The sequence below is a fragment of the Protopterus annectens genome, chromosome 9.part0, assembly GCF_019279795.1.
Source record: "Protopterus annectens isolate FY-2018-M chromosome 9.part0, PAN1.0, whole genome shotgun sequence".
In the NCBI taxonomy this organism is placed as follows: domain Eukaryota; kingdom Metazoa; phylum Chordata; order Ceratodontiformes; family Protopteridae; genus Protopterus; species Protopterus annectens.
Window position 1 is genome coordinate 1,578,999,812 of NC_056743.1, and position 19,419 is coordinate 1,579,019,230.

General features: G+C 42.4%; 1 protein-coding gene across 1 annotated transcript in view; it reads left to right on the forward strand.

Annotated features, from left to right (window-relative positions):
• LOC122810723 (glutamate receptor ionotropic, NMDA 1-like) overlaps window positions 1-19,419 on the forward strand; it is a 451,545-nt gene that overhangs the window by 437 nt on the left and 431,689 nt on the right. The gene's annotated exons all lie outside the window — the stretch shown is intronic.

A 19,419-nucleotide genomic window follows, 5' to 3' on the forward strand; every position in this document is an offset into this window, starting at 1 on the left:
AAACGAATGCAAGTTTAAGAACAGCATGAGTGAGCACATTAGGAACATTAGCCAATGCATTAAAATCGCATTCATCCCTAAACATATTAAGGCGAATAATAGGCACCATTTCAAGTTCATAGGTAGGAACTAGGCTATCGGCCCCTAGGGCCTATACAAGACCAGCCATAACAATTTCCTGGCTATTTCTTCCCAACACTATTTACTTCCTTGGAACCCTGTCTATCAAGGTGACTGACGTGATCCCCAGGGTGAATTTCCTTTCTCCCATCTAATCATCAAGGTTCCTTTTGAAGAGGGCCAAAGAGGCGCTCTGCTTGACATGTATGGACAGTCTATTCCAGAGTCTGGTGAGTCCCTGGGTCAGGAACCTATCCCTCCAGCATGTTTTGTTTATTGTAATGACAAGGTTTAGATCCCTGGAGCATGTGACTCTGAGGGATTGGGATTTCTTTAAGTGTAGCATGTCCAACAGCTCTGGGTTTGACGTAGCCTTGTATGTTAAGCAGAGATCGCCTCAGAGTAGATGATATGCGACAGAGTATAGCTGGAGTTTAAGGCTGTCGGTGTAGGGCATCTGCTTTAGGCCTGTGATTCTTTTAGTAAGGTATTTCTGTGGCCTTTCCAGTTGTTGCAGATGTCTTGGGAGGTACATACCAAACGGGGCGTTGTATTCTATAATGGGTCTAATGAGGAATGAGTACAGTGGGACAATGACCTCCTTTTTTCTGGATGAAAAGCCCTTAGTGATGAGGTGTGCCACATAGAAGGCTTTCCGGACTGTTGTGGCGATGTGGTTGTCAAACTTTGTTACCCAGAGTCCCTTAGTATTGGCCTGTACTTCAGAGAAGTAGATGCCAAACAAGAGCGGTCCCAGGACTGAACCTTGAGGTACTCCACTTGTTTGGAGCTGGATTTAGAGTCGTCTACTTTTACAGTGTGAGTTCTGTCAGTAAGCCAGTTGGCAACCCATCGAATGATGTAGGGATTAAATGTCCAGCTTAGTAAGTCTATCGATGATTTCAGAGTAGGGGATAATGCCAAAGGCCTTGGCAAGGTCCAGATAGGCTGTGTGGACCGCCTTACCCTCATCCATGGGTCTGGAGATGGATTCGAAGAAGTCAATCAGGTTCAAGAGACAAGATCGGCCCTTCATAAACCCAAACTGGGTGGGGTCCAGTGTTTGAAGGTTGCCAAGGTCTTTGTTTATAAGTTCCATGATATGTTCCATGGCCTTGCAGATCAGGCTTGTCAGACTGATGGGGCGGTAGTTCCCAGGATCCAAGGTGGATCCCCCCTTGTGGACTGGGATAACTGTAGCTGTGCGCCACTCAGTGGGCACAAAGCCTGAAGTGAGGCTATGATTAAACATGACAATTAGGTGAAGTGCCAGTTCATTTTGTAGTTCATGTAATACACAGCCTGGGATGTCATCTGGTCCCAAGGGTGCTGTATTCTTAACTTTGGTGAGTGCATTATTTACCTGTGTGGCCGTTATTACCGGAATTTGGAAATTTTCCGGTATTGAGATTGGCAGTTTAGGGTGTGAGAGTTGGCACTGAATTGGTCTGCCAGGATATTGGCAATACCCTTGATCAGTATATTTAATGCCATCCTGTTGTAGCTCAGAGCAGATCTGAGCATTGCCATTTAGATTCTTGACATAGTCATAGAATGCCTTGCGATTGTCTTTGGAATCTTTGGCAATTTTATTATTTTAGAGGTCCAAAACCTTATTGAGAGGGGGGGGCCGCCTGGCCTTATTTACTAGAAAAGGCTGAATTGATCTGGCAATTACGGCTTGATGCCTTACATTGGCCAGGCTTAAATGATAGCGCATCTATTAGTAGTTTGTTGAAATTAAAAGCACTTAAAAAATGAATATTTCCCCCCATTAATTGTTACATTAATTTATATTAATTTATGGTTACTTTACTCCCTTTTTCTATGTATATTCATATATCATTTTATATGTATATTTTTATATTTATTTGCACATATTAGGATAGGAACATTATACTTCCCATTTATAATGGTTATTACTGTGTGTATTTATGTGTGTGTGTGTGTGTATATATATATATATATATATATATATATATATATATAGACATATAGATATATACAAACGTTTTGAATGGCTTTCTGCTTGTTTTGTTATGTAGGGGTGTAGAGATATGTGCTTTTAGAATTTCTTCCTTTTGTGACTTTTGCAATTACTGTTCCCTTTGTACCAGTCACTTCCCATTTTTTAACAATTTTAAAGATGTTGCGTTTAGAATGTTATATTTTTTTAAATTTGATAGAGGAAGTGATGTCATGGATTTAGGTCTATTTATTTCTAATTTATATGTTTAAACTTTGCATCTGATGAAGTTCCTGACTTAATACTTATTGGGATGAAAGTGCTTATACCTGTGTTCGGATAAAGTGGATTTATCAGCCAGTTTCTGCTATTCGTGACAGTCTTTCTTCATTTGTGTGTTTTTTCCATTTTACTTGGTTTTACAGAGTTTTTTAGTGTCCGATAGTGTGCTTAGATATTTTCATTATTTTTGTCACTCTGCTTTTATCATAAGAAGTTATTAGGTAATGTCCCTAGGGCCCTTACAAGCCTAGCCAAGTCCTGCCCTTGTTTCTACGATCAGGACCTATTGCCCCTGTCCAAGAGAGAGACACAGGTGGAACTCCCTGGGCCAAAGAGATGTTATGATTGACATGACTTGGGAGTTTGCTCCACAGGTGATGTTGCCTCTGGGAGACAAATTTGTCCCCCCAGCAGGTTCTATTAATTTCACGTACCAGGTTGAAGTCTTTAGAGCAAGTAACCGGTGAGCCATTGCACTTACAGATATGCAGAATTTCCAATAAAGCAGAGTAATAGATTGCCTTATACACAAGGCAGAGATAACTTCTTAGTAGTCTGTATGAAACAGAGTAAAGTGACAGTGATTTCAGCCAATCCAAATAGGATAGATGCCAAATACCTTGAATTCTCCTTGTGAGGAACGTTTGTGGCCTCTCCAATTGCTGCAGGTGCCTGGAAAGGTACATATCAAAAGGAATGTTGTACTCAATTATTGGCCTGATGAGGGAAGAGTACAGGGAGGTTATAACCTCTTTTTTTCTGGAGGCAATGCCCTTATTTATGAGATGAGCAATATAGAATGCCCTTCTTACCACTGTGGAGACATGGTGATCAAAGTTAAGGTTGCTGACAACCTTTGTGTGCAGGTCTCTCACTGCTGAGATCATACTTAGGATGTTTCTATTGATGTGGTCATTAGCTGGAACACTGTTCTTACCAAAAAGGATGATAATGCATTTTTTTTAATTGAGTTTAAGGCCATGACTTTGGCACTAATCATTTGTTTGCATAAAACCCTCTTGTAGGATGTTCACATAATTTGGGGATTCCATGACCGGTCCCAGTTTGCAGTCATCAGCAAACTTAGTCAGCCACAGACATTTAGTTTTTGCTTTTACTTCAGAGAAATAGATTCCAAACAGAGTTCCCAAGACTGATGCCTGTTTAACACCACTGGTTATGGGTTTGCTGGACAAGGATTCCTCTATTTTGACTGTATGGGTTCTATCGATGAGCCAGTTAGAAACCCATCTAATGATATAAGGGTTGTTACGTAGCTGTGTGAGTTTGTCAATAATGTCCGAGTGGAGGATAGTGTCAAAAGTCTTGGCCAAGTCCAGGTAGGCTGTATGCACAGTTTTTTTCTCGGCCAGGGCTCTGGTGACTGTCTCGAAGAAGTCCACTGGGTTTAACAGGCATGATCTCCCTTTGACAAATCCAAACTGAGTAGGGTCAAGTGTTTGGAGATTTCCTATATCTTTGTTGATAAGGTCCATGATGATTCACTCCATGATTTTGCAGATAAGGCTAGTCAGGCTAACAGGTCTCTAGTTCCCAGGGTCAGTGGAAGCACCACCCTTGTGCAAGGCGATAATGATGGCTGCTTTCCATTCAGCTGGGATGAAGCCTGTGCTTAGACTATGATTGAAGAGAGTCCCCAATAATGTTGCTAATTCTTGTTGGAGCTGATTTAGGACACAGCCTGGGATGTTATCAGGTCCCACAGATGCAGTGATTTTGGCCTTAGAGTGTGCATTTACAACCTGCTCTCTAGAGATACAAGGTAGGAGACAGGTGGAAAGAATGTCATGGGGTATGTGTGGTGGAGACAGTAGTGAAGTTTTCACAGAACCTATTGGCCAACATGTTTGCTATGTCCACAGCCTCGGTGTATGTGGTATTATTTACTACCAGTTCAGTTCAAATCTGGGTCTTACCTTTTAGGCTACAGACATCCTTAGTTGAGGGCACTAATTTGGATTCGTAGTTTGCTTTGGAGGACTTTGCAAGAAGTCTTATTTGCTTGTTTAAGCTGAGGAGGGAGTATTTCCAGTTTAGAGCATGCTCCCTCGTATTTTTAGACAACAATTTCTTCCTTTTATTGTAAAGCCTATTAATGGCAGTTGTGTACCAGGCAGGTTTGCTCTTCCTTGAAGAGCTTGTTTTGAAACTATTGGATACGGCCGAGTTAATGCAGTTATACAGGTGTTTGTAAAAAGCATTAGTGTAGGACTCAGCATAGTTGCAGTTCCATCTGAGGAAGGAGGTGCAGTGAAGCTATTTATACCCTTAGAAAGGATATAATCTGCTTTGTAGAAATTTTTAGTTTAGTTGCTGCTGGGGGGCAAAGTGATAGTTACTTTGAATGAGACTGATTCCTGGTCAGATCTGACAAGGGAAGACCTCACAGTGGGGTTGCTACAGTTGGGGTGTTCAGTTGGTCCAGGGCGTTGGAGTTGATGAACTCGAGGAGCCTTCGGGGAAGTGAGTTTAAGCATGATTAATTTACCCAGTCAATGGATGGGTAATTAAAACCACCCAGAACCATGGTGTTCAGATGTATCTTGATGGCATCCAGTAGATTCAAGTACACAATGACTTGAATAGGTGTTCTACCAACAGTTAGTTGCACCTGAAGTGTCTCCATGGAATCATACTGTTTAACCAGTCCGGAGATGTATTTATCTTTAATGAATATCGATACACCTCACCTCCTTTAGTTTTCACTCTTTCTGTTCGTGGTCTGAACGTGTGGGTAGGAGGTGTAACCTGGTATGCTCTCCATGGACTTGAACCAGGTCTTCGTGACTACACAGATGTCAGCTTCTTCCACGCTGAAGACTGCTTCCAGTGAGTGCAGTTTCATGCCAAGACTCCTAGGATTTAACAGCATAACCTTGAGGTTGTTTTTTGATTAAATTTTTAAGTTGGGAATTTTGTCCTTGTGACATTGCCTAAAAAAGGGACTATGGGGGTGACAAGTGCCTTTACCAGTAGCTGAAATCCCAGGGGTGACAGATGAAGACCATCTCTGGCAAAGCATGGAGGTCTATTCATCTCATCCCAGGCTGACAGAAACCGGATCTGCTTAGAATGACACCAGAAACTAAGCCAATTATTGAAGCTGATGATTTTCTGTTTATATTGTGGTATCATCCTAGGCAAGGGTAATATACCTGCCTGTGACATAATCAGAGAGCTCAATCATGTCTCTCTTAATATAGTCCAGGGAAGTACATCTCAAATCTTCCATACCAACCTGTTCTATGACCAAATCATAACGGTACTTGAGAGCTGAGTGCCTGCATGATCTGATGAACCTGGCACCAGAAAGACAGATGACTGACTTTCTCCTTGTTCAGCCTGGTGAGGGGAACATCTGTATCTCTCACTTCAGAGTCTCCTGGGACCAAGATATTTGTTGCCTTATGGGCTTTGATGGTGAGACACTTATGCTTGTGTCATTGTGTGTTTTGGGGGTTATGGTTTGTTTAGTATGTATGTGTTTTGTAGGTCTCTGTTGTTTAGGTAGATTTTTGCAAGTACCTCCGCATATGTTGGTCTATGTGTATGATGTGTGTCATGAGTAGGAGTTGTGGTAGGTGGGCTGACAACTGGTTCTGTATTGCTATCTATTGCACAAGAGAGCCGAGATTCTGGATTTGTTATGTAGGTGCATCTCTCAAAATGGTACAGGAATGATTTAGAAGTATGTGGTTGTCAGTGTACATGAGGCAGCATGTCAACCAGGCTGGTAGGAGTAAAGAAGGGAAAATGACAATTCATGGTCTTAGGAATAATCTTGGTCTGTCTATAACAGTTGATGAGGGAATACTGCAGGGGCAGGTATTAGTAGGTTTTGACGTGAAGAGCTCTAATTTAGGTAATATTTGCGAGGCTAGAGAGCAGTTGTCTGTAACCGGCAATCCCACTGAGCAGCAGTGTGTGATGCACAAACAAGTGCAAACAAGCACAAACTGGTTCAAACACAGGCTTTTTTAAAGCAGAGAAACAGAAAACAGCCAAAGTTCAAATTATCCAATCAAAATGCCCTAAACAGAGCCCTACAAAAGTAACTCTAGCTAGATCAGTCCAAACTGTACCTTCCTCCCATGAGGGCACAGTGGGGCCTCTCCAGACAAAAGATTAACTGTTTTACAAACTCCAAAGGTCACAGGCAGTACTAGATTCAGTAAAGAAACTGAACCTAGTCTATGCTAGTGTTTTTCAAGTGCAACAAACAAGTAAAATGAACAAAAGCTGATGAACAGTAATTACAGTTGTAAGTGGAATTCAATTAGCCGACTATCTAAATATTGCAGTAAAAAAACAGTTGCACAGTTTAAACAGATATGCAGTAAATATTGTTTTAGTTAAAAAGAAAATGCAGAAAACAGTTATCTTTTGCAGTCTCACTGCAGGTATTTGTACCATTTCACTTTCCTACTGGCAGCAGGAAGACATGTGCTATTTGGTATTTACATTTTATGCTACTCAGACTTCCAGATTTTTTCAAGACAGACAAGGACAAAATTCATCAAAAAACAACCTCAAGGTTATGCTGTTAAATACTAGGAGTCTTAGCATGAAACTGCACTCACTGGAAGCAGTCTTCAGCGTGGAAGAAGCTGACATCTGTGCAGTCACGAAGACCTGGTTCAAGTCCATGGAGAGCATACCAGGTTACACCTCCTACCACACGATCAGACCACGAATGGAAAGAGTGAAAACTAAAGGAGGTGAGGTGTATCGATATTCATTAAAGATAAATACATCTCCAGACTGGTTAAACAGTATGATTCCATGGAGACACTTCAGGTGCAACTAACTGTTGGTAGAACACCTATTCAAGTCATTGCCAGCTACAGGACCCCCCCCTCCATGAATCAAGACACCCACTCTGCCTATTTGGATCTACTGGACGCCATCAAGATACATCTGAACACCATGGTTCTGGATGATTTTAATTACCCATCTGTTGACTGGGTAAATTATTCATGCTTAAACTCACTTCCCCAAAGGCTCCTCGAGTTCATCAACTCTGAACACCCCAACTAGGGGCAAAGGGAAACCACTGTAGCAACCCCACTCTGAGGTCTTCCCTTGTCACATCTGACCATAAATCAGTCTCATTCAAAGTAACTGTCACACTGCACCCCCCCCCCCCCCACCCCAGCAGCAACTAAACTAAAAATTTCTACAAAGCAGATTATATCCTTTCTAAGGGATGGTATAAATAGCTTCACTGCACCTCCTTCCTCAGATGGAACTGCAACTATGCAGAGTCCTACACTAATGCTTTTTACAAACACCTGCATAACTGCATTAACGTGGCCGTATCTGATAGTTCAAAACAAGCTCTTCAAGGAAGAGCAAACCTGCCTGGTGCACAACTGCCATTAATAGGCTTTACAATAAAAGGAAGAAATTGTTGTCTAAAAATAAGAGGGAGCATACCCTAAACTGGAAATACTCCCTCCTCAGCTTAAACAAGCAAATAAGACTTCTTGAGAAGTCCTCCAAAGCAAACTACGAATCCAAATTAGTGCCCTAAACTAAGGATGTCTGTAGCCTCAAAGGTAAGACCCAGATATGAACTAAACTGGCAGTAAATAATACCATATACACTGAGGCTGTGGACATAGCAAACATGTTTGCCAATAGGTTCTGTGAAAACTTCACTACTGTCTCCACCACACATACCGCATGACATTCTTTCCACCTGTCTCCTACCTTGTATCTCTAGAGTGCAGGTTGTAAATGCACTCTCTAAGGCCAAAATCACTGCATCTGTGGGACCTGATAACATCCCAGGCTGTGTTCTAAATCAGCTCCAACAAGAATTAGCAACATTATTGGGTACTCTCTTCAATCATAGTCCAAGCACAGGCTTCATCCCAGCTGAATGGAAAGCAGCCATCATTATCGCCTTGCACAAGGGTGGTGCTTCCACTGATCCTGGGAACTAGAGACCTGTTAGCCTGACTAGCCTTAACTGCAAAGTTATGGAGTGAATCATCATGGACCTCATCAACAAAGATATAGGAAATCTCCAAACACTTGACCCTACTCAGTTTGGATTTGTCAAAGGGAGACCATGCCTGTTAAACCTGGTGGACTTCTTCGAGACAGTCACCAAAGTCCTGGCCGAGAGGAAAACTGTGCATGCAGCCTACCTGGGACTTGGCCAGGACTTTTGACACTATTCCCCAGTCTGACATTATTTATTATTGGTTGACTTCTTTGAGAACATCAAAGCAATGGATGAGGGCAAAATCATTCACACTGCCTACCTTGACCTGGCCAAGGCATATGACACAATACCCCACTCGGGCATTGTTGACATACTCCAAGAGGTTGGGTACAAACTCACATGTCACCCGGTGGATAGCCAACTGGCTCACAGACAGGACCCAGGAAGTTAGAATTGGGGAGTCTACCTCTACAAAGAGGCCAGTCACAAGTGGAGTCCCTTAGGGATCAGTCCTTTGACTGATCCTTTTTGGCATTTACTTCTCAGAAGTCAAGGCCAATGTCAGTGGTGTCTGGCTGACTAAATTTGCAGATGATTGCAAATTAGGAGCGGTCATTGAATCTCACACTGACACAAATGTTCTCCATAAAGGTCTGACACAGACAGACAAACAACTGGTGACAGAGTCATGGACTAAAACTAAATGGCAAGAAATGCATAAATGTATCCTTTGGGAAGTCATCCATCCCTGGTAACTATCATATTAACAGAACACCCCCTAGAGGTGACCCAGTACTCAAGGACTTGGGGACACGCACAGATAGTAATCTAGCCTTTGATCATCACATGTCAACAGTGGTGAGAAAATCATTCTATGTTGCGCAACTTATAAACAAAGGTATGGCATCTAAGTCCAAGGAAGTCATTGTTCCACTGTTTTCGGCATTCATCAGACCTATCATTGAGTACAATGCCCCCTTTGGTATGTACCTAACCAGACATATCCAGCAATTGGAATGTCCACAGGGGTTCCTCACTAAAAGAGACAAATCGTACGTAATATGTGCTTAGCAGACCACCTCAAGGCCCTATCTCTGTATTCTGTCTCCTACAGGCTTTTGAGGGGAGATCTATACCTGACATGCAGGGTATTGACAGACCCCACTCAGATGGACCTCCTGCAAATCCACAAAACAAACAGTACCAGAATTACCCATTCTAAGACTTAAACCTTGCCTGTGATATAAATAGGACCTGTTGGAGAGATAGGTATGTATCCCAGAGACTACTCCGTGTATGGAACAGGCTCCCCATCCATGTGAAGCAGAGTTCCTCCCTAATCCAATTCAAGTGCAATTTGGACAATGGGATGGGAAACTGGAAATTCATCCCTGGTTTTCTAACCAATGTCTCTGTTGCAAACAGGTAACCTGTAAATGGTTAATCTCCCAGGCCCATGATTACACTTATCAAAGGTATCAGAACTTGTCAGAGATTTGGGATGCATGGCTAGGCTTAAAAAGACCCTCATGGTCATTAGGTTCACAGGTGTTTATTAGGCCAAGACCAACATTTAAATATTAGAACAATTAAAAGATAAGATATCTGGATTTAAGCACAGTTGTACAACAGCAGAGAAACATTTGGGAAACCATCCATTTTCTATCTATATATCCAAATATCTAAACCACTAAAGATTACTTAAAAAGTTTATGTTTTTAGTTTACAATTTTAACTTTAATAGTGGAGTGATGCAAAAATATAGAATTCGAATCTGGAAAGCTATTAGATTCCCATCTGCATTGCCACTTGGCGTCTAAATGAAATAATAAGGATTCAACATACCTATCTCTCATATTTTTGTTAAAAAAATTAACTGAAATCTAAAAATGTTTCTTTAGCTGCTGGATCTCTATTCACCGTACATAAATCAAATGCAAAACCATAAAAATTATTTTATTTTTTACATACCAGATGCACACTTACATCTGCATTATTTTTAACTCTAAATGTGGAACAATTTGCGCAAAAACATGTTTCCTTGGTATCAAAATTCATGGGTCCTTCATAAAAATTTAGTAACAGACATTTTTAAATGTTATGAATAAAATGGTCATATGTACTTACTAGGCTATTGATCTGGGAGGATCTTAAGACAAATATGTTGTGACATTTACTTGTCCTTATCCATTAAAAATAAAGGGGATAAAATGGGGGTGAATTCGTGGTTAACCATCCATTCGACCAAATTATATTGGCATTGAGTAAGAGAAGTACTTTCTTTTATATGGAGTGGAAGATTGTTCCACAGAGGTGTCACTGTCATACAAACCTACACCTCTAACATACTTATGAGGGTCCTTATTAAAATTGCTTAACGTTTCAAAGTTCGAATATCATATGGTCGACACCATATGATCGAACTTTGAAAAGTTTGAAGGTGAAAGGCAACGGCTTTGTATGTGCAGAATGGGAAAATTTCCCTTTTCTCCACTGACGTGCGGTCTCAGAGTTGGTATTTAAGTAGGGGGGTGTGGAGGCGCAGGGGGGCTTGCCCCCCTGCTCAGGACATTAAAGTTTTTTTTTTTAACTTTTGTATTATATATTTGAGGCTTCAAGTTTCGCTCATATGTTGTTGAGCATATGATGTTCGAAATTTTGAAGCTTCGAATATATAATATAGATCCTATTTATGATACTATTGGACTTGTTAATGTTTAGTAGGTCTGACAGAATACTATCTGTTGAAGCTCTATATGTGAGGTAGAGGTCACTCCTCAGTAACTTGTATGATACTGAGAAGAGAGACAAGGCTTTTAGACAGGCCACATAGAGTTTGCAGTTTAAGCCCTTTTTTAGCAAGAAAGCATTGTGATCATTCCATTTGCGGCAAGTTTCTGGTCAGAAAAATACTGAAAGAGGCTTTATACATAATGATCAGTCTAATGAGCGTCAAGTACAGTGGAATGATTACATCCCTGGATCTGGACACAATATTTATTTTGGACAAACACTGCACAACCTCTGCCCTGGTGCTTTAAGTTTACTGGAAACATCCTTGAAGTATGCACACAGCAGGCTCATCCAATAGGCAGTCTGAGTTGGTTCCCTATTACATCAGTGAACGCTTAAAATAGTGAGTGCTGTTTTACTGATCATTTTAAATCGAAACAGTGAAATCATGAACACACGGAACAGTGATTTTTTTTTCCCAGAGAAAAAAATCACTAGGCCGTTTTCGGGACTTTGCCATTTCCTCCACTGTGGTGTGATCTCAGAGTTGATATATTTAAGTAGGTTCATAGGTGTGTACTATGCTAATGGCCCTGGAACCTATATAAGCCTAGCCCAAGAAGATTCCCTGGCATCATGCCACCCAAAAGTTAGTTCCCAGTGCCCCTGTTAAGCAAGGCCACTGAAGTGACTTCCCATTGCCTATCCACTCATCAAGATTTCTCTTAAAAAGAGGGCCAGTGGAGTGCTCTGCTTGACATGAATGGGAAGTTTGTTCCAGAGTATGGGCAGTCTCTGGGTTAGGAACCTGTCCATCCAGCATGTTCGGTTTATTGTGGCAATGAGATTTAGCTCCCTGGAGCATGTGGCATGGAGGGATTGGGATTTCTTTAGATGTAGCATATCTAGCAGCTCCAGGTCAGACATGGCTTTGTAGGTCAAGCAGAGATTGCCTCTAAGTAGGTGATAAGAGACATGCAGAGTATAGCTGGAGTTTTTTGAGTCTGTCCGTATAGGGCATGTGTCTAAGGCCCAAGATCCTCTTAGTGAGGTATTTTTATGGCCTTTCCAGTTATTGTAGGTGTCTAGTGAGATACATACCAAATGGGGTGTTGTATTCTATAATATATATAATTAGGGACGAGTAGAAAGGGATTATGACCTCTTTTCCTGGATGAGAAACCTTTTGTAATGAGATATGCCACATAGAAGGACTTTCTGACTACAGTGGCAATATGGTTATCAAAGGAGAGGTTGCTGTCAATCTGTGTCCCCAGGACTCTTATCAAATCTTTGGTGTTTAGTGGACTACTGCCTATGTGGTAGTTCATGGACACCAAATTTTTCCCAAAGGGAATGACAATGTACTTTTAGGCATTCAGCTTAAGGCCATGGTTCTGGCACCAGTCACGGGTGTCAGTGAGGCCTTTTTGCAGAATGTCTACATCAGTTGGAGAATCAGTAATGGCTCCCAGTTTGCAATCCTCTGTGAACTTGGTCAGCCAGAGTCTTTGTGTTGGCTTGAACTTCAGAGAAGTAGGTGCCAAACAGGAGAGGATCTAGGACCAATTCCTGTTGGACACCACTTGTAACTGGTCAGTAGTCAGATTTGGAGTCCGCTACTTCCACAGTGTGGGTTCTATCAGTGAGCCAGATGGCAACCCATCTTATGACATAGGGGTTTATGCCTAGTTTAGGGAGTCTATCTATGGTTCCTGAGTGAGGAATGGTGTCAAATACCTTGGCAAGATCGAGGTAGGCTGTGTGAACTACCTCACCCTCATCCACAGCTCTGGTGACAAACTCGAATAACTCTATCAGGTTGAGCAGGCAGGATCTACTTTTCACAAACCCAAACTGTGTGGGTTCCAGAGTTTGGAGATTCCCTATGTCCTTATTTATAAAGGTCCATGATGATGCGCTCCATAGCCTTGCATATCAGACTCGTCAGGCTAATGGGGCAGTAGTTCCCAGGGTCTGTAGTCACTCCCCCTTTGTGGAGTGGGATGGCCGTAGCAGTGTGCCATTCTGTAGCAACAAAGCCTGAAATGAGGCTGTGATTGAACAGGGTACTCAGGTGTGGTGCCAGTTCACTTTGTAATTCATGCAGAACGCAGCCAGGGATATTATCAGCTCCCACGGAAGCTGTATTCTTGGCTTTGGAAAGTGCATTTTTTACCTGTGTAACTGTGGTAATAGGGACTTGGCATTCCTCAGGTATTGTGATAGGCCCTTTAGGGGGTGAAAGGGGGTAAGGTTCACACTGAACCCGTCGGCCAATATGTTGGTAATATCAGTTGTTTCTGTATATGTATTGCCATTGTGCTGTAACTCAGAGCAGATCTGAGTATAGCCATGTAGATTCTTGACATAACTACAGAATGCCTCGTGGTGGTCTTTGGAATCTGCAGAAATTGTATTTACTTAGCTAGCTTTAGAGGATTTGATGATGGATCTCATTTTTTTGCTAAGACTAACAAGGGAGTTTTTCCAGTCTTGGGACTTTCACCCTTTTCTGCAACAGTTTTTCCTTCTGTTGTAGAGTTTGCTTATGGTGGTGGACCACCAGACTGGCTTCTTTTTTTGGAGGAGAGCATCTTGGTTCTGTTTAGTATGGTTCATTCCATGCACTGGTGTATGTGCTCATACAGTGCATTGGTGTATGATTCAGCAGTCATGCACCTATTTTCTATTTGCATGGGTGTCGTGAAGTTAGCCGCCTCTGTTTTTTAGAAGCCCAAAACTGGCTTTGGAGAAGTTTTTTTTTACGGTGGTTTCCTTTGGAGGGGGTGTGTGGATATCTATGGTGATTAGCTTGTGGTCAGATCTGACCAGGGAGGAGCTGATTACTGGTGTAGTGCAACAGTCACCCATGTTGACCAGATCAACGATGTTTCTACCCCTGGTGGGGGTAAGAATGAGTTGGTCCAGGGCATTGGAATTAATGAATTCCATAAAATGTTGAGTGATTGCATTAGTACACGAGTAATTTTACCAGTTAATGGAGGGGTAGTTAAAGTCACCCAGTATAAGGATATTGGGTTGTACCATAATATTTTCCAGTGTGTTTAGGAATGTGTTTTACTTGTATTCTGCTTTTAACTGCATACTAAAACTTGAACAGGCCAGAGCTCTCTCTCTTGTGAGTCAAACAGAAATTAGAAGAGGTCAATTAAGGAGCCAAACAAGTTACAACAGGTCAGCTAAGGTTAATCATTGTGAACTGGGGGGTGGTACTAGGAACCAAACCTTCTATTTAAGGGGTAAAATAAAACATTTCAAAGCTTCAGTGGAAAGGCTCACCCAAATTCTGCTACAGTCTGCTGTGAGGGAAAGATTAGTTTGCTTTTTATTTGTTGTGTTTTGTATACTGTGATTTGTTTTTTTTTTTTTTGCACTGTGTTTTACTTGTATTCTGTTTTTAACTGCATACTAAAACTTGGAGAGACCACAGCTCTCTCTTGTGAGTCAAACAGAAATTTTTCCCACCCTCCAATCCTTTTACTGTTGTATTCCTCAACACCACCGTTTTTATAGTTGCCTGCCCTGTATGTTAATTTGACCATATATCTCCTTTCCTCTCTGCTTTTACTGGCTCATGTGAGTAAGCACAAAATTATAATTTTTTTGAAATTTACTCCCCTTGAACTATTTAAATTTATTGGCCATCCTACTGTATTGCATAGTACCAAAATACAAAAGGGAACACCCCCTTTCAATCTACCTTGCTGTTTTAAAAATAGTGACTCTCCACTAGAACTTAACTTTTAGACAGGTAAAACTTAAATTACCTACTTTTGCATCTAACTCCTCTAGTGCACACTGCAGTAAACCATTTTTTCTTTCATCTTACCTTTAAGCATCTATTGCAAGGCCACCAGTTATTGTAGAGCCCACATTCTGCCTCTCAGTAGTCATCTTGGGATTAGTGCTTCTATTTTCTCCTGGTGAGAGAAGGAGTGCAGCTACATTATTTCCTGGAGACTACTGATCACCAGAAAGCTTAATAATTGCTTTATAGGTGACAGCTTAGAATCTGTGCTTATATTCTGATCCTGGTGAGAGTAGGAGCAGAGTGCATTGATTCCAGACTCTCTCTGGTTGGAGAGCGAGAGTCTGTGCTTAACATACCTGATTGGTCTGGTTGCTATTGTAGGCATCTACCAGAAAAAGGCTACAAGCCTGCAGACCCTTGCATCATCTGGGACAAGATTGCGGATCACCAAACAGGCCGTGGCCTGCTACTCTTCTTGGGATAGGTGCTAAAACTAGCTAGCTTTAGCTAGATCTAGCCAGTTTTTTAGTTTCAGCACTCAAAACTGTTTCCTTGTGCTCAGCACTTGCTCAGAACTCATTGCAAGTACAAAATAAACTATAAATTACTACAGCACTTGACCTTCCTCACTTGTCAAGAGGAAAACAGTTCTTAGTACTTAAATTATTAAGCACCTATCCAGGCATGTCCATGGGCAGCTCCCAGTGTTTTCTCCTCTCCACCTGATGAATCTAGGCATCTTGAGGCAATGTAGCAATTGCCTCATGTACAAGGACAGCCCTCTCCTCCTAGCACCCAACACTACAACCTGTGAGAGATGCACTTATATAGCCAAACTGGAAGCCAACCTCTGTCCAGCCAAGACTGGACTAGACAGTCAAGAGTAGAAGGTGAACACCTGCACCACACCACACTCAACACATAGTCCTTCAAAACCCACACATAGAAACACAAAGCACACACCCACATTCACAGAGACTCTCAATAAAAATCTGCCCAAGCAACAGAGACCTCCAGGCTAAAAAGCAGATAACCACCACCCCCAACACTACGCAAATGACACCGCACACAAAATCAGTGTGCCACTCAACCTCAGCACATAAGGCAAAACAACATACCCAACACACTAGTCATAGGTGACTTTAGTCAGGCACACTGATGTCCCACTCACCAGGCTAAACAAGGAGAAAGTTACTGTCAGCTGCCTGTCGGGTGTCAGGATCCACCACATAACGCACGCACGCACGCACTCATGTCATGCCACAAGTACAAATATGACTCTGTCATTGTCCATGTTGGTGTGAATGACCTGAGATATACCTCCCTAGACTACATGAAGAGACATGGAGGAGCTCTTGGATCTTGTAGCCCAGTCAGGTATGACCCTAGCCCTGAGTAGCATCCTGCCATCACCCAGAATTATACCACAGCACAAGGACAAAATGACCAACAATTGGCTAAGCTTCTGGTGTCATTCTAAGGGGATCCAGTATCTGTCTGCCTGGGACAACATGGTAGACAGACCACGATGCTTTGCCAGAGATGGCTTGCACCTGTCATCCCTGGGATTCCAAATACTGGCTAAGGCTCTTGCCACCCCTATAGTGCCTTTTTTAAGCAAGGTTCAAATGCTAAATTCATCACAGTAACAGGTACATGCAAGCAAACTCTGATGGTAATGCTACTCACTGCTAGAAGTCTAAACCTCAAAATGCACTCCCTCGAGGCACTCCTTAAAATGGAAACCATGGACATCTGTGCAGTGACAGAGAGCTGGTTCAAGGCTCCAAAGAGCACCCCTGCATTACCAGGCTATAATTCATACCACACCTTTTGGCCATCTAACCTGGACCGAAACACTAAAGGTGGAGGCGTGTCCATATTCATTAAGGATATTCACACCTCCAGGCTAGTTGCTCAACATAATGCATCCGAAATTATCCAAGTGCAACTAACACTGGGCAAGACTGCAATCCAGGTTGTAGCTTGTTACAGATCCCCCACCTTGCCCCAGGATTCCCACTCTTCATTTCTTAAGATACTGGATAATATTCAGGTACAACCTACTACCTTAATTATGGATGATTTCAACTACCTCACCATCAGCTGGGAAAACTACTCCTGTACCAACTCATTCACTCAACGTTTTCTGGAATTCATAAATTCCAATGCCTTGGATCAGCTTGTCTACACCCCCACCAGGGGCAGCAATATCCTGGACCTGGTCATTACCAATATGGGTAAGTGATGCTCCATGCCAGAGGTCAACCCCTCACTGGTCAGATCTGACCACAAGCTAATCATCCTAGACATCCATATTGCACCCCCACCCCCCATTAAGGAAACCACCATCAAAAACTACTCCAAAGCCAACTTAATGCTTCTTAAGACAGAAGTGACAAACTTCACGACACCAATGCAGACAAAAAATAGAGGGTATGACTGCTGAATCTTACACAAAAGCACTATATAAGCACATACATGAGTGCATGGATCATGCCATCCCCAACAAAATCAAGACGCTATCTTCAAAAAAAAAAGGAAACCAATGTTGTGGTCCCCTGCCATAAACAAACTGTACAACAGAAGGAAGAAGCTGTTGCAAAAAACAGTAAAAATCCCAAGAGTGGAGGAACTCCCTGGTCAGCCTCAGCAGGAAGCTGAGATCCCTCATAAAATTTTCCAAAGCCAGTTATGAAAACAAAATCACCACTGATTCTAAAGACAACCACAAAGCATTCTATAGCTATGTCAAGAATCTCAATGGCAACACTAAGATCTGCTCTGAGTTACAGCACAATGGCACTAAATATACAGAACCAACTGATATTGCCAACATCCTGGCAGACAGGTTCAGTGCTAACTTTACCCCCCCCCCCACCCTCCAAAGGGCCCATCTCAATACTGGAAGAATGCAAATCCCCTGTAATCACATATGAACAAGTAAAGGCCGCACTCTCCAAAGCCAAGAACACAGCATCCATGGGCCCAGACAACATTCCAGGCTGCATACTGCACGAACTACAAAACAAACTGGCACCCCATCTAAGTACCATGTTCAATCATAGCCTCACCTCAGGCTATGTGCCTACTGAATGGTGCACAGCGACTATTATCCCACTCCACAAAGGGGGTGCCACCATACACTCTAGAAACTACCGCCCTATTGTCCTAACGAGCCTGGTCTGCAAGGCCATGGAATGTATCATCTTGGAGCTTATAAACAAAGACATAGGTAACCTCCAAACCCTAGACCCCACTCAGTTTGGGTTTGTAAAAGGTAGATTATGTCTGCTAAACCTGATTGACTTCTTTGAACAAGTCACTAGAGCCATAGATGAGGGCAAGGTAGTGCACACAGCCTATCTTGACCTCACCAATGCTTTTGATACCATCCCCCATTCTGGAATTATAGATAAACTCACTGAACTGGGCATAAATCCCTATGTCACAAGATGGGTGACCAACTGGCTCACTGACAGAACCCACACAGTAAAAGTAGCCGACTCCAAGTCCGATTTCAGACCAGTGATGAGTGGAGTACCACAGGTTTCAGTCCTGGGTCCTAGGCCTGTTCGGCATCTACTTCTCTGAAGTGCAGACCAACAGAGAAGGTCTTTGGCTAACAAAGTTCGCAGATGATTGCAAACTGGGAGCCATAATAGAATCACCTAATGATGTAGACATTCTACAAAAGGACCTCACAGGGACAGATGCTTGGTGTCAGTCATGGCCTCAAGCTCAAAGCCAAGAAGTGCATTGTCATCCCCTTTGGAAAAAACTCGATACCCATGAACTACCACATAGGCAGTAGCTCACTAAACACTGAAAATGTGATGAGACCTTGGGACACAGGTGGACAGTAGTCTCTCCTTTGATAACCACATTGCCACAGTAGTCAGGAAATCCTTCTACATGGCACACCTCATCACACAAGGGTTCTCCTCTAGAAAAAAGGAGTTCATTGTTTTTCTCTACTTATCCCTCATCAGATCCATTATAGAGTACAATGCCCAGTTTGGCATGCATCTCACAAGACACCCACAACAATTGGAAAGGCCACAGAAATACCTCAGTAAAAGGACTACCGGCCTCAAACAGATGCCATACGCAAACAGTCTCAAAAAACTCCATCGCATATCGCCTGCTCAGAGGCGATCTCTTTCTAACATACAAAGCTATGTCAAACCCAGAGCTGCTGGACATGCTACACTTAAGAAATCCCAGTCTCTCAGAACCACACTCTCCAGGGACCTAAATCTTGTCACCACAATAAACAGAACATGCTGGAGGGATAGATTCCTATCCCAGAGATTTCCCATACTCTGGAACAAACTATCCATTCATGTCAAGCAAAGCTACTCATTGGCCCTCTAAGAAAAACCTTGACGACTGGATGGGAAATAGAACATTCACCCTGGGATCACTTCTGCGGCACTGCTTGACAGGGGCACAGGAAAAACATTTTCTTGGGTGGCGAAAGCCAAGGAACCTTTTTGGCTAGGCTAATATAGACCCCAGGGCCGATAGCCTAGTATCTACCTATGAACTTATGAGTCTTGGGACATG